Here is a 13,816-nt window from a genome sequence, read left to right on the forward strand (position 1 = left end):
AGCAGGCCCTTGGACCTTAGATTTGTTGACGGCCCAACTGCATGCTGCCAAATATCGCCACAAGAGGGGTGCCACCACTTCTAAATCTGCAAGAGAATCAGAGGTTAACATATCATCAATATAATGGAATAGGTGGACCCATTCTGGCATTGGCCAGGCAGCTAAATCCGTGGCAACTAGACCATGACATATGGTGGGACTATGCACATAGCCCTGCAGCAACACTGTAGAAGTTCATTGTTGCCTGTCCCATGTGAAGGCGAACTGTTCTTGGCTCTCTGGAGTGATATCGATGGAGAAAAATGCATTGTCTAAGTCCACTACATAGTGGTACTGTCCCACTTCCATCATCAAACAGTCCATCAAATCCATGTTTGACAATACAGCTTCATGCAAAGAGGGTGTTACTTTTTTCAGTTCCCAATAGTCCACCATCATCTGCCAGTTTCTATCAGGCTTTCTAACTGGCCACACTGGAGAACTGTAGGGGCTATGGGTGCCACACACTATCTGCACCTCTTCCAGCTTTTTGTCTCAGTTATCTCTGCATGTCCATCCGGCAAGCAGTATTGATGGGTGGAAGTAACCAGTCAGGGTTGTGGCAGAACCTGAGGCTGGTGATGTGTATGTCCGTGCAGCACCAGCTACACCACATGCACTCAGAGTCTGAATTCCCTGGCTGTGGTTTGTAATGCCAAGCCATGTAAAATGTCCACCCCCAGAATGTATTCAGGTATGGGAGAAACACACACAGTATATAAACGGGGAGTCAAACAACCAATGCCAAGGTACAGAGATACAGGTTTCACTTTCACTGACTCGCTTTCATAACCGTCAATGTAAGCAGGTTTGCCCAGAAACTTATTCAGGTTCCCATAAAGAAGGCTGCAATCTGCACCAGTATCCACCAGTGCCAGCACCCGCACCCACCGTACATTGGTGGGGGACCAGTGGATCGCTAATTCCACATGTGGCCTCCAATCGTCCAGTGTCCCCCCAAACTGGGCATCCCGGCAAGTTCCCTAATGAAACAGAAACAGCTCTACATGTCCACCTGGCTGCAGCAAGTATTCTTTGAGGTAAAGCACCCGGGTGGGACCGGGTGGCGCAGCAGTGTATTTCTCCCCCTTGGGCATTTTCTGGAATTGCTGCTCCGGAGACAACTGTCTCCACAAAGCTAAGAGTACTTCATTGGGCTGCTTATTGATTTTCTCTTGGTCAACCCCAGCCAAAATCAAATCTATCCATATCCATGAGCGTGTCACTTGTTGAGGCCCCCTTTTCTCCCATGGGGGCCCCCCTGTGGGCGGGGCATCTACCCCTTCTTTAAGGCGCAGACCCCTCGGTCCTGCCAGTGGCCTTCTGCTTCCCTGACAGCCGCCATAGCAGTGGTCACTTCATGTACGTGTCACCCTACGTACAGGGTGGGGACAGCAGCTAGGGAGCCAAAGGCACTCAGGGGTGCAGAACCCAACACGAGACTCCTCATGTGGGAGTGAAATGTTCATCATGTGGCCTCTGGGTATTCAGGTCAAACATAGCCTGCTGCATACCCATCTCCCGGATGACTTGCACCAAATCACCATATGACTGTCATTTACTCACAGTTTCAGGTATTTCACCAGTGTCGTTCCACATAGTCTGTATGGCTGCCCATAGCCACTCAATCAGGGTGTGGTCACCTTGCCCTTGTGCCAACTGCCCACTCACCTGCAACCAACGTGCTGCATCCCTCAGAGACTGGAAGTGTAGTTCTTCTAGTGCAGTCAAAAATGCCCATCCAACTCTGCAAGCAAAGACTCGTTCATTCTCAGTGCTCTGTGCTTCCAGCTGCTTCAGCATATTCTCCATGCTTGCTGGGGACCCATCTACCTCTGCCCATGTTTCCCTCAGAGCCCATCCAAGCAGCACAGCTGCCACCGTGTATCACAATCCATGTTGTGGATACATGGCCGACCCAGAATCAGTGGGGACCAAAGGTTCACTTACCTCAGGATCCTATTTGATATGCCAATTCTCAGGTTCTAACTGAGGTCCAAGGGGAGTTGGTGGGTGAGTGGCGGGTAGCAGGAAAAACATTCGAGGAATTGTAGACAGTTTTGACATGGCTTTACTCTCTCTCTGGGTGCAAGTGAGCCATATGTGCAGCATTACTGGGGTAATTATACCTTTTACAGACAATAGTGGCTTTGAGCCAAACATGAGCTCACATAGGTCATCATCTAATGCTCCTCACATGGTGTGGTTGCATAATGTGCAGAGTTGTGCACCTGCACCACAAACCCACTGAGTCATGCTGCACCAGAAGGCCACCTCAGCCTGCTCCTGACTGAAGCGCAGCCATTTCCCTCACAGCTATGTAAATACCTTGATTTAAAAATAGTTTATTACTAACAACAACAACAAAAAAGCTAATGATCACCTGAGCCTTCGGCAAATAATAATCTTTTTATTAGCGAGGGGTTTAGCCTCAATGTCGACATCTGCTGACTGGTCAGGGTAGTGGTTGCTGAATGTTGGGTTGTCTGTGGCAGTTCTTTAAAATAAGACTGAAGTTTGCCACATTGGTCGACTCTTCCCTTCATGTAAGATTTCTCTAGCATACAATGTGGTTTGATAGAATTTTAGCCACAGTAGAACTACTTTCAAAATTTGAATCAATTCTCTCAAACCCTGCTGCTGCTTTATCTACTAAGTTTCTGTAATACTCTAAATCTTTTGTTGTCATTTCAACAATGTTCACAGCATCTTCACCAAGAGTAGATTCCTCCTCCAGAAGCCACTTACTTTGTTAGCCATAAGAAGCAACTGCTCATCTGTTCAAGTTTTATCATGACATTGCAGCAATTCAGTCACATCTGCAGTCTCCACTTCTAATTAGAGATCTCTTGCTCGTTCCACAACATCTATGATACTTCCTCCACTGAAGTTTTGAACCCATTAAAGTCATCCATGAGGGTTGGAATTCACTTCTTCCAAATTCTTGTTAATGTTGATATTTTGACCTCTTCCCATGAATCAAGAATATTCTTCTGTCCTGCCCCCATATTTTCCACGCATGAACCAGGCATGGGCACAGACTAAAAGCCAAGCTGGGATAAACAAGGAATTGCTGTATCTCTGGCTGATATGAGATGGGCACCACCAACCAGATGCTGCTCTACCCAGGTCAGAAATAATGAATATTCCTAATGGCATCTAGAATGGTAAATCCTTTCCAGAAGGTATTCTATTTACTTTGCCCAGATGCATCAAGGAAACACTGTGTATGGCAGATATAGCCTTACAAAATGTATTTCTTAATTAAAAAGACTTTAAAGTTGATGCATTTTCAAGTTGAAAGACTTGATCCGTGGGCTACAGAATAGCTATTGTTTTGGCAAGCATGAAAACACATTCGTCTCTTTGTACATCTCCATCACAGCTCTTGGATGGCTAGGTGCACTGTCAATGAGCAGTAATATTTTGAAAGGAGTATTTTTTTCTGAGCAGTAGGTCTCTCAACAGTGAGCTTAAAATAGTCAGCAAATCATGCTGCAAACAGATGTGCTATCCTCTAGGCTTTGTTATTCCATTTATAGAGCACAGGCAGAGTAGATTTAGCATAATTCTTAAGGGCCCTAGGATTTTTGGAATGGTTAATGACCATTGGCTTCAACCTAAAATCACCAACTGCATTAGCCTCTAACAAGAGAATCAGTGGGTCCTTTGAAGCTTTGAAGTTGAACATTGACTTCTTCTCTAACTGTGAAAGTCCTAAATGGCATCTTCTAATAGATAGATAGCTGTTTCAACTACACTGAAAATCTGTTGTTTGTTCATCAATGATCTTAGCTAGATCTTCTAGATAACTTGCTGCAGCTTCTCCATCAGAACTTACTGCTTCACTTCGCACTTTTGTGGAGATGGCTTCTTTTCTTAAACCTCATGAACCACCTTGCGTTACTAGGGTCATACTTCTGCAGCTTCCTCACCTCTCTCTGCCTTCAGAGAATTGAAGAGAGTTAGGGCCCTGCTCTGGATTAGACTTTATTTTAAGGAAATGTGGCTGGTTTGATCTTCTCCCCAGACCACTAAAACTGTTTATCAGCAAAAACGCTATTTCACAGCAAAAAGGCTGTTTTGCTTTCTTATCATTTGTGTATTAACTGAAGTAGCACTTTTAATTTGCTTCAATAACTTTTCCTTTACATTCACAACTTGGCTACCTGTTCAGCACAAGAAGCCTAGCTGTCAGCCTGACATGTCTTCCTTACTAAGCTTAATTATTTCTAGCTTTTGATTTGAATTGAGACATGTGATTCTTTCTTTCACCTGAACACTTAAAGGCCATTGAAGGGTTATTACTTGGCCTAATTTGAATATTGTTGTGTCTTAGGGGAGAGGGAGAGAGATGGGGGAACAGCCGGATTCTGTGGTAGTCAGAATACACACAACATTTATCGATTGAATTTGCCTTTTTATATGGACATGTGTTGTGGCACCCCAAAACAGTTACAGTAGAAACATCCAAGGTCACTGATCATGGATCACTATATTAGATGTAATAATAATGAAAAAATTGGAAATATTGCAAGAATTACCAAAATGTGACACAGAGACATGAAGTGAGCACATGCTGTGGGAAAAAATGGCACCCACAGACTTGCTGAATGCAGGGGTGTCGCAAACCTTCCATTTGTAAAAAACACAATATCTGTGAAGAGCAAAAAAACAAGGTGTGCCTATACATTTATTCCTGCACTGGGGAAATGGGAGATCAAGGAATGTTTACCAGAGGATGACATATAACATGAATCTCTTTTATCATCTAAAGTAAAAAAAAAAAATTATGTCATACATATTATTCCTATTTGTAGAAAAGGAAGAGACTGAAGTACAGAAAGGCTATACATTCTATTTAAGGCCATATAATAATAGCATACATTTATATGGCTCTCACTCTACAAGAGCTTTATGTTCATTCATGTAACCCTCACAGCCACCCTGTAATACAGATGCTTTTGTCATTTCAGTTTTATAAAAAAACTGAGCCCTGTGGAAATAAATAAATAGAAAGAAGGGGGAAAAATTGAGCCCTGTGGGGTTAAGTAATTTGTCCAAGGTCATATACCAAGGTCGTATATGAAAAGGCAATGCTGGGATTTGAATCAAGGCAGATAGACTGTAGTGTCTATGTGCTTAACAACTATGGCATACACTGTCTCTTCCTCCTAGTTGGTCATTAAGCCTGATTGAAAACTCAACAGTCAGACTGGAGAACCCATACAGTTAAGTAACAGAATGCCATTGGCATTTTAGACAGATTGTTTTGACTGTAGTAAAAACAATAGCCTTAGGTGGGACTCATCTGGAGGTGGGAAGACCAAATAGAGGAAAGCATGGATGTTAGTCTGATCTAGGCTAATTGCAATAAATATGCAAGAGATATTTAGCAAATTGAACAATCAGCTTTCTGATTCACGAACACTGAGTGTGATTCAAAGAAGGTCAGGAATCATGCGTTGTTTGATTGACTAGGTGAAAAGTTGATATTTGGATGGAGAATACAAGAAAGAGACAATTTAGGGGAAAAGATGATGAGTTTTTTATTCTCCATAAATTTTGTATTTGAAATGACCATAGGGTGCTCATATAAAGATATACAGAAGGCTGTGGAATTTGTGAACTGAGCTCAGGAGAAATATCTGGGCTGAGAAATAGAGAAAAGGACTAATCAGGGAAATGTAGGATTGCTAAGCATGTTTAAATACACGGTGGAGTTTTTAGATCAAAATATATCGTGGCACAAATGTACACAGTTGTGGTGTGTGCATTGGGAGGCAGAGAGAGGGAGGGAGATGAAGAGAGGAGAAAACTTTTTGTAAGCCATGGGAGAAGATAACGGATTATTAATACTTAAAAGTTTATAAGTTTTTCCCTGTTTCCTGCTGAAATTAAGGGTCAACTTTTGGTGCTGTTTTATATATTGGGAAGGGAGGAAACTTGAAAGAAGCCAATAAAGCTAGAATCACTTAGATTAGGAAGTTTGAGGGAGAATACAATCAATCTTCAAAGACCGGAAAAGTGGATGTATTGAAGGAAAAAGTCATGTTGGGTGGAGGTTAGAGTTTGAGGAAGATTTGGGTGTGTGAAATAAGATCCTGGGACAGCTGCCCTGCTGCACAATTAAGCGAGAAGACAAAAGAATCTAATTATCTTTTACTATGCATTAGCAATGAAATCCTACATTAGTGTGTCTTCATGAGAGTTCAGTAATGATTTAAGTAGTTTTTCATTTTTCAATGCTTTTTACATATAGGCTCCTGTTTTATTTTTTTTTAATCTGAACATAGTTTTATGAGTCTGGCCAAAAGCCATCTTGGCTGTATATGGGTTACTTCTAATTTCTCTAGCAGTAATCCAGCAACCTATGTATAGTATTGGAGAAAGCAGACATTTGCATTCATTTATAAGAGTTTCATAACCTAGTGAGATAGAGAGAGTTGATAGTATTGACAAGTAGTGTTCAAGATAATGGAGATATATACATCATCTCAAAGTGCACATGTAGATGTGGACCATGAAATACCAGAAGAAATTTAAGAATTTGAGATAAATATGAAAGATGCAAAATGTTAACATTGTTGGATCATCAAAAATAGTTTACAGGCTCAGTAGGATGGCTCATACCTGTAATCCCATCACTTTGGGAGGCCTGTGTGCTACAATCGCTTAAGTCCAGGAGTTTGAGACCAGCCTGAGCAGCATCGTGAAACCTCGTCGAAAAAGAAGAAGAAGAGGAAGAGGAAGAGGAAATAATAATAATTTACAGATGAAGAAATTAAGACTGAGAGAGGTTAGGTCTGTTGTCTAAGGTCACACACAACTAGCAATTATAGTAGCTGGTATTCAAACCTGATCAGTCTGGCTTCAAAGTGCATTCTCTTTCTAGTATGCTTTTGAACTGCCTAGAAAAATAATGGCAATTTCTGAAACGCAAGAGTATGATTCACGATAGTTGCTAGGCATTGTACCAATCAGAATTCTTAGTTTTAAACAATAGAAGCCAGCTTTGTCTAAAGCAGAAAAGGAATATTTGGTAATATCATAGAGCCTGCAGAATCTATAGGGGTGCTGGAGAACTAGACTTAAGAAACTGGTAGAAATGAAGAAATGTAAAGCCTTGCCAATGTCATACCATAGGAAAATTCTGCTTTGAAGTCTGCTGCTGATACAGTTTCCACTGGAGAGCCTTTAACATGCCACTGGGTTCTGCTGCCTTTGGACACTCAATGAAGTTTGCTGTTTCAGTGTGACTGCAGCTTCCATGAGTAACCTCTGCCTCACTCTCACAAAATTCAAAGTCCTGGGTGGGAGCATTAGTTTGGTTAACAAAGGTCACATGACTGATGATCAATAATCAAATAACTAGGAAAGGGACTATCCCAGAGTTTTTGAGATTTCCCAAAATAAGGAATGTGTTCAGACACTGGGCAGCCATCAACAGACGTCATTTACACGTATGTGTGCATGTAGACGCACACACACACACACACACACACACACAAACACACATATTCGATGATTGCTTCCCAATGCCAGAGATTTCTCATTAAATTTGTAACAGCATGGTGTTCAAATACTTTTCTTTTTAAATTTATGTTTTACTACCTAAAACATAATGTTTCATGGTCTAAAGGAAGAAAAACACAAGTAAAGGAAAAGAAATAAAAAACTTTTAAAATTCCAGTACCTGATTAAAACAACAGCAACATTTTTGTGTACATTCTTCCAGGCTTTGTTCAATACATAGAAATGAACTCTTTAGCCAAAGTAGGATGATAGTACATATTATAGTAAGACCATCTTTTTAAAATTCACAATGTATTCTAAACATCTTTCTATGGCAATTTTAGAAGGACATACTATTCTGTTCCATGGAGGTATCATAATTTGTTCAAAAATCACAGATTATTGAACAGTTAGATTATTTACAGTTTTTTGTCATAAACAATGCTTTGATAAAAAACTATTTTTCATACCCTTTTCACATTATTGAATTACTTCAGAAAAATAAATTGCTAGAAATGCACTTGCCTCATCAAAAGATAACACGTTTTAAAGGCTTTTAGTTGTTACCCTCAATTTACTCTTTCAAAACATATTAATACATGCATAAATATGTACATTTTGCAATATGGATATTACAAGTTTTTGTGTTGCAAATTTGGTAGATGAAAAGTAAGATTTCATTTCTTTTATTTGTTCAATGAGTATTTTTGAGACTCTGCTATATGCTTAACACAGACCTCATTTCTGGAGATAGACAAGCTGCTTATTTTGTGGAGTTTACATTCTAGGGAGTATGTGAGGTGGCAGGCTGGGGACAAAGAACAAGTTCAGGAAAGAGAGAAAAATGCTTAAATAAATTTGAAAAGAATGGGAGGATTAAGAGGATAATTCAAATGGCGACTTAGATTAGGGTGGAGAGAGAGAGAAGTGTTTCAAGAAAAGAGGGAAAGCCTCTCTTGATTTTAGTATCTAAATCAGGCAAAGATAATACAAGAAAGAAAAATTATAGGACAGTCTCACATGGAAACTTCAATGCAGAAACCCTAAATAAAATATTGATAAATCAAAGTGAGTGTTTGTGTTGGTATCTCCTGACCACGTAGGCTTTATTTGAGGAATTCAAAAATAGTTCAATGTTTTTCTTTTTAAAAATCTATCAGTGTAATCTATAACATTGAACAAATTAAAGGAGAAAAACCATATGGTCATCCCAATAGATACATTAAAAGCATTCAATAAAATTGAACAATAATTATAAGAAAAATTCTTAGCACATTAGGAATAGGAGGACAATTTCTTAATATGATAAAAAGGTATTTACAAAAAATAAGAAAAAAAATTTTAAGAATAGCAAGCATGCCACTTTAAAGTATGAAAGAAAAGGTTGCCTGTTGTCATGCAAACTTGTCAACATTATACTAGAAGTTCTACCCAATGCAGTAATAAAAAGATAAAGAAGAAAAATAAAAAGATTGACTAGCAAGACAGAACTGTTATTATTTGCGCATGTTACTATTGCCTATATAGAATTAATGGAAAATGTCTGCAAATATGCTGGACTAAAAATCAATTTATAAAATAGTAACTCCCCTATCAATAATCAATTGATAAAAAGAAAAAGCTTACCAATAATAATAACAAAAACTATAGAATAACAAGGATAAACATAACAGGCACTTATAAACAATTTATCTGAATAAAACTATAAAACTTTGCTGAGAGACATTTAAACAAATAGACTGGTAAGACTAACACAATAAAACGCAAATTTCTTCCACATTAGTCTGTAAATATAATCCTAGGTTTTCAGGTGTTTTATTTTGTTGATTAAAAGAAAAGCAGAAGAACAGATACTTATTAAGTGATTACTGTATGTCACACTCTACGGAGGCTGTTGGGATACAGCAAAGAATGAAACAAGCTTTATCAGGAATCATTGAAGATCTTCTAACATTTACTATGAATGCTATAAAGAACAAAAAACATGCAGGAGGTATGCGGCTAATGTTGATTTGGGAAGTGATGAGGGGTGTGAGTAGAGGGAGGAGATATGCAGGCTTTGACATCTATCCGTTTAAAAATGTATTGTAAGGGGCATTGAGACCACAGTAGACAGATAAAAAAAGAATAAAACAGACAGAAATAGATCTGGGTATAGAGAAAGTTACAATTTGTTTTAGGTGGCATTTTAAATTAAAACAGAGAAAGGATGAATTGTTCAATAGAGTTGTGAAAATTGGGATAAAATGAGTACACTAATCTCACAATTTAGCGTCAGCCCAAATAAAGATCAGATGGATTAAGGATGTTTACATTTTTCTAATTTTACTTTTCCTTATGAAATATTTTGAACATATTAAAAAGTACAGAAAATAATGACATTGGTAACTTTTAATCGAATCACATCACATTAATTCTGATTTCTCTCCCATTTTTTTAAAGAAATAATATATTACTGACAAAGCTAAAGCCCATCTCCATTCCTTCCCCTTGCCTCCGTCTCCAGAGGTAACCATTATTCTGAAATCAATGTGTTCATATGAATGGATATTTTTATATTTTTACTAAATATATGTTATTGTTAAATAATACATAGTGTTCTTTAACTTTTTAAACTTTTATGTTTGTTTGCTTTTATGTGTAGATCTTTAATCCACCTGGTTTTGTTTTATGTATGACTTGGGGTAGGTATCTAATTTGATTTTTTCCATATGAATTACCTATCCTGCAGAAGAATCAACCTTATTCCCACTGATTCTAATAATACATCTTCTGTTTTATTTATTCCAGGTCTATATATTTTTAGTTGCTATTGTGAACAATTTTTTTTCTTTTCTCTCTCGCTCTCTTTTCTTTTTTTTTTTTTTTTTTTTTTTTTTTTGAGACAGGTTCTCACTTTTTCACCCAGGCTGGAGTGCACTGGTGTGATCTCATCTCACTTTGACCTCTGCCTTCCAGGCTCAATCAATTCTCCCACCTTGGCCTCCTGAGTAGCTGAGACCACAGGCATGCACCACCAAGCCCAGCTAGTTTTTGTATTTTTTTGTAAAGCTGTAGTTTCACCATATTGCCCAGGCTGGTCATGAACTCTGAGGCTCAAGGGATCTGCCCGCCTTGGCCTTTCAAAGTGCTGGAATCAGCTGGGATGAGTGCTCCCTTCCTTCTTTTTCTTTTTGTATAGCCTGGTCTCCCTAAACTGCCCCCAGGCTGGTCTTGAATTCCTAATCTCACGCAATCCCCCCACCCAGGCCTCCCAAAGTGCTGGGATTACAGGCTTGAACCACAGCATCCCCCTCTCTTTTCTTTCTGTTACACTTTATGTTATCTTTCTATTTATATGAGGCTGTCCCTGTTTTTATTTTTATTGTATACTTATTTTTTAACAGCCCATCTTTTCTGAACTTTGTTAATTTAGTTGGTAGGCTTAGTTTTTTTCATGTCGATTATTTTGTCATTAGTAGTTAATGGTAATTCTAAATCTTTGCCATTATTTATATATAATATCATGTTCTTATCTGGTTGTGTTGGCTAATTCTTACAGAATTATGTTAAATAAATGTACCATGTACAGTTTCTAATTTGCTACGAGTATTTTAAATAAAAGTGGATATTGGACATTATCAAAAAACTTGAGTCATTTATAGTGATAGTCATTTGGTTTTTCTTTTTTAACCTATTATTATAATGATATATTTTATTAAATTTCCCAACATAGACATTTCATATTCTCCATTTAAACTCTACTTCATCATGTATTTGGTTTGCTTATTTTTAAAATCTAATATCCATAGAGGTGGGTGGGGATTTCTATTTTTATTTACTTATTTTTATTTATCTTTCATGCCTGGTACAATGCTTGGCATAGAATAGACACTCAGTAAATATTAAATGAATGAATGAATAAGTGAGATTGGTTTTCAGATTTTATTTTGTCTTGTAATTGTCATGTTTTATAGTAAACTACACTAGTTTGATAAATGAAATTAAAGACTTTCTTTCTCTAAGATCATTGAAAGTATTGAAATATCACTAGAATCATTTGTTGTATTTGTCTTTAAAAGGGAGCAGCTTTTGTTGTAGTTGTTCAAGTCTGCCTTTCTGGTTTTTGTTTCATTTATTTGTGTTTATCTTTATTCACCTCTTATTTTTTTCTGTTTCTTTAGGTTCATATTTTCCTTCTTTTCAGTTTTCTTGAATTCAATGCTTGGTTTATATATTTCAATTTTTTTTAATAAGTAGGTTTAAAGCTCCAAGTTTTCTTCTCAGATCAATCCTAAAAAGTCTGTAATTTATTATAGATTTCTTCTTCAATAGAGGTATTAAAGGATACATAGGAGATAAACTTTTAAGTCCTTGTATTTCTAGAAAATTTTTATTTTACTTTTATATTTGAGAACTGCTTTCCCTAGACATGAGTACAAAATCATTTTTCTCACAACTTTTAAGACATTATTTCATTTCCTACAGTGATGTTGATCACATAATTGATATGTGACTTTGTTTCTTTCTGGAAGCCTTTAAGATCTCCTTATCTAGTGGTCCAAAACTTTATAGAGATATATCTAATTGTGAGGTTTTTTAGTTTTTTTTTTTTTTTTTTTTTTAGTGTAGTATACTTGGCATACAAGGACTTTCAGTCTGAAGTCTTATACCCGTTTTTATCTTTAAAAATTATCTTCTATTATATCTATGGCTATTTTTTCCTCTATATTTCCCTACATATTCTCATTCTGGGATTCCTTTTAGTTGAATGTCAACCCTTTAGAATCAATCTTCTCTCTTAACTTTCTCATATTTTACCCACCCAGTGCTAATATTCTACTTACTGAAGATTTTTTCTTAACTTAGATTTCCAAATCACTTATTGTATTTAGCAATCATATATTTAATTTCCAAGACCTCTTTCATATTTCATGCTTATTTTCTTTAAGATATCCTCCTCTTGTTCATGGATGCAGTGTATTATAAGTTTTTCAAAGTTATTTTTATATTTTATAAATATTCTCCCTTTTCTCAGTGTCTTTCTTTTTCTCTTCACTGTGGTAGATGTGATTCATGTGTCTGATGCCTGTTTACTTTTTAAATAAAGTAATAGGAAAGCTCTGATTTCTCTATGTGTGAACAGACTAGTGTATTGGCTGGCTTGTCTTGAATAAGGTATGCATGACATTAGCCTTATATTTTGCAAGCCCTAAATATCAAAGCTGATGTCTCTGATAGAGAGCATTGCCTCTCATTCTAGCCATCCTTGTTCTCAGCAAAATTGTGTTCGATATTTTAGAGAGGAAACTTCCATTACTTCCTTTCTATTTTTTTTTTTTTTTTTAGACAGACTAACCCTGTGACCCAGACTGGAGTGCAGTGTCAACATCTCGGCTCACTGCAACATCAGCCTCCAGGGTTCAAGCGATTCTCCTGCCTCAGCCTCCCAAATAACTGGGATTACAGGCATGCACCACCACACCTGGCTAATTTTTGTATTTTTAGTAGAGACGGGGTTTCACCATGTTGGCCAGGCTGGTCTCAAACTCCTGACCTCAAGCAATCCTCCTGCCTTGGCCTTTCAAAGTGCTGGCATTACAGGTGTCAGCCGCCATGCTTGGCCTCACAACTTTGTCTTCTGACTTTCAATTTTTTTTTTTTTGTTTTCAGCCTCATAGGTCTCTACTAAAGTTCATTGCATTTTGTGTTTCCAATTGCCCTACCTTTCTTGGATTCCTACAGCAGGTTGGCCCCCTCCTCACCTTTCATCCCTTCCTCTACTGCTCTTTATCACTCAGCACTCCTTCTGATTTCCTTCTTTCTGAAATTTTTTAATTCCCTTTTCCACAAACAGATAGCTCTTTATTCCTTTTCCTTATTGTTTGTTTTCCCTTTAAAAATGTATTTATTTACCAGTATTTTAAGGAGATCTCAAGAGAGAAAAGATAGGAATATGAGCTCAGCCTCATATCTCATATCTCACTCTCATAACAAAGACCCATCTTAAGAGCTTTTGCTGCCTTTATTTTTATTGTTAAAATATGGAGTCTGTAATTGATGTTTCAGTTTCCTCTTTGGAGAAAGATTTTTAGGCTCTAGGTAATTTTATTTATACTCTTTATCTTTAGTCAGTTGTTTCTAGTTTTATTACCCTATGATTAGTGGCTGGCATATAAAATGTTTAATTTTTGGAGTTCAGTGATGTTTTCTTTGTAGTACGGAATATAATCAATTTTGGTAAACATTCTGTGGACATTTGAAGAGAATTATGTTCTCTGTT

General features: G+C 37.4%; 1 protein-coding gene and 1 non-coding gene across 10 annotated transcripts in view; one reads left to right on the forward strand and one right to left on the reverse strand.

The window, feature by feature from the left end:
* MBD5 (methyl-CpG binding domain protein 5) overlaps positions 1 to 13,816 on the forward strand; it is a 484,769-nt gene that overhangs the window by 226,471 nt on the left and 244,482 nt on the right. The gene's annotated exons all lie outside the window — the stretch shown is intronic.
* On the reverse strand, positions 3,044 to 3,178 carry LOC115933870 (small nucleolar RNA SNORA48). The gene has a single exon (XR_004069715.1). It is a non-coding gene; the product is annotated as a small nucleolar RNA SNORA48 (small nucleolar RNA).

Source organism: Gorilla gorilla, chromosome 11 (assembly GCF_029281585.2).
Source record: "Gorilla gorilla gorilla isolate KB3781 chromosome 11, NHGRI_mGorGor1-v2.1_pri, whole genome shotgun sequence".
Taxonomy (NCBI): domain Eukaryota; kingdom Metazoa; phylum Chordata; class Mammalia; order Primates; family Hominidae; genus Gorilla; species Gorilla gorilla.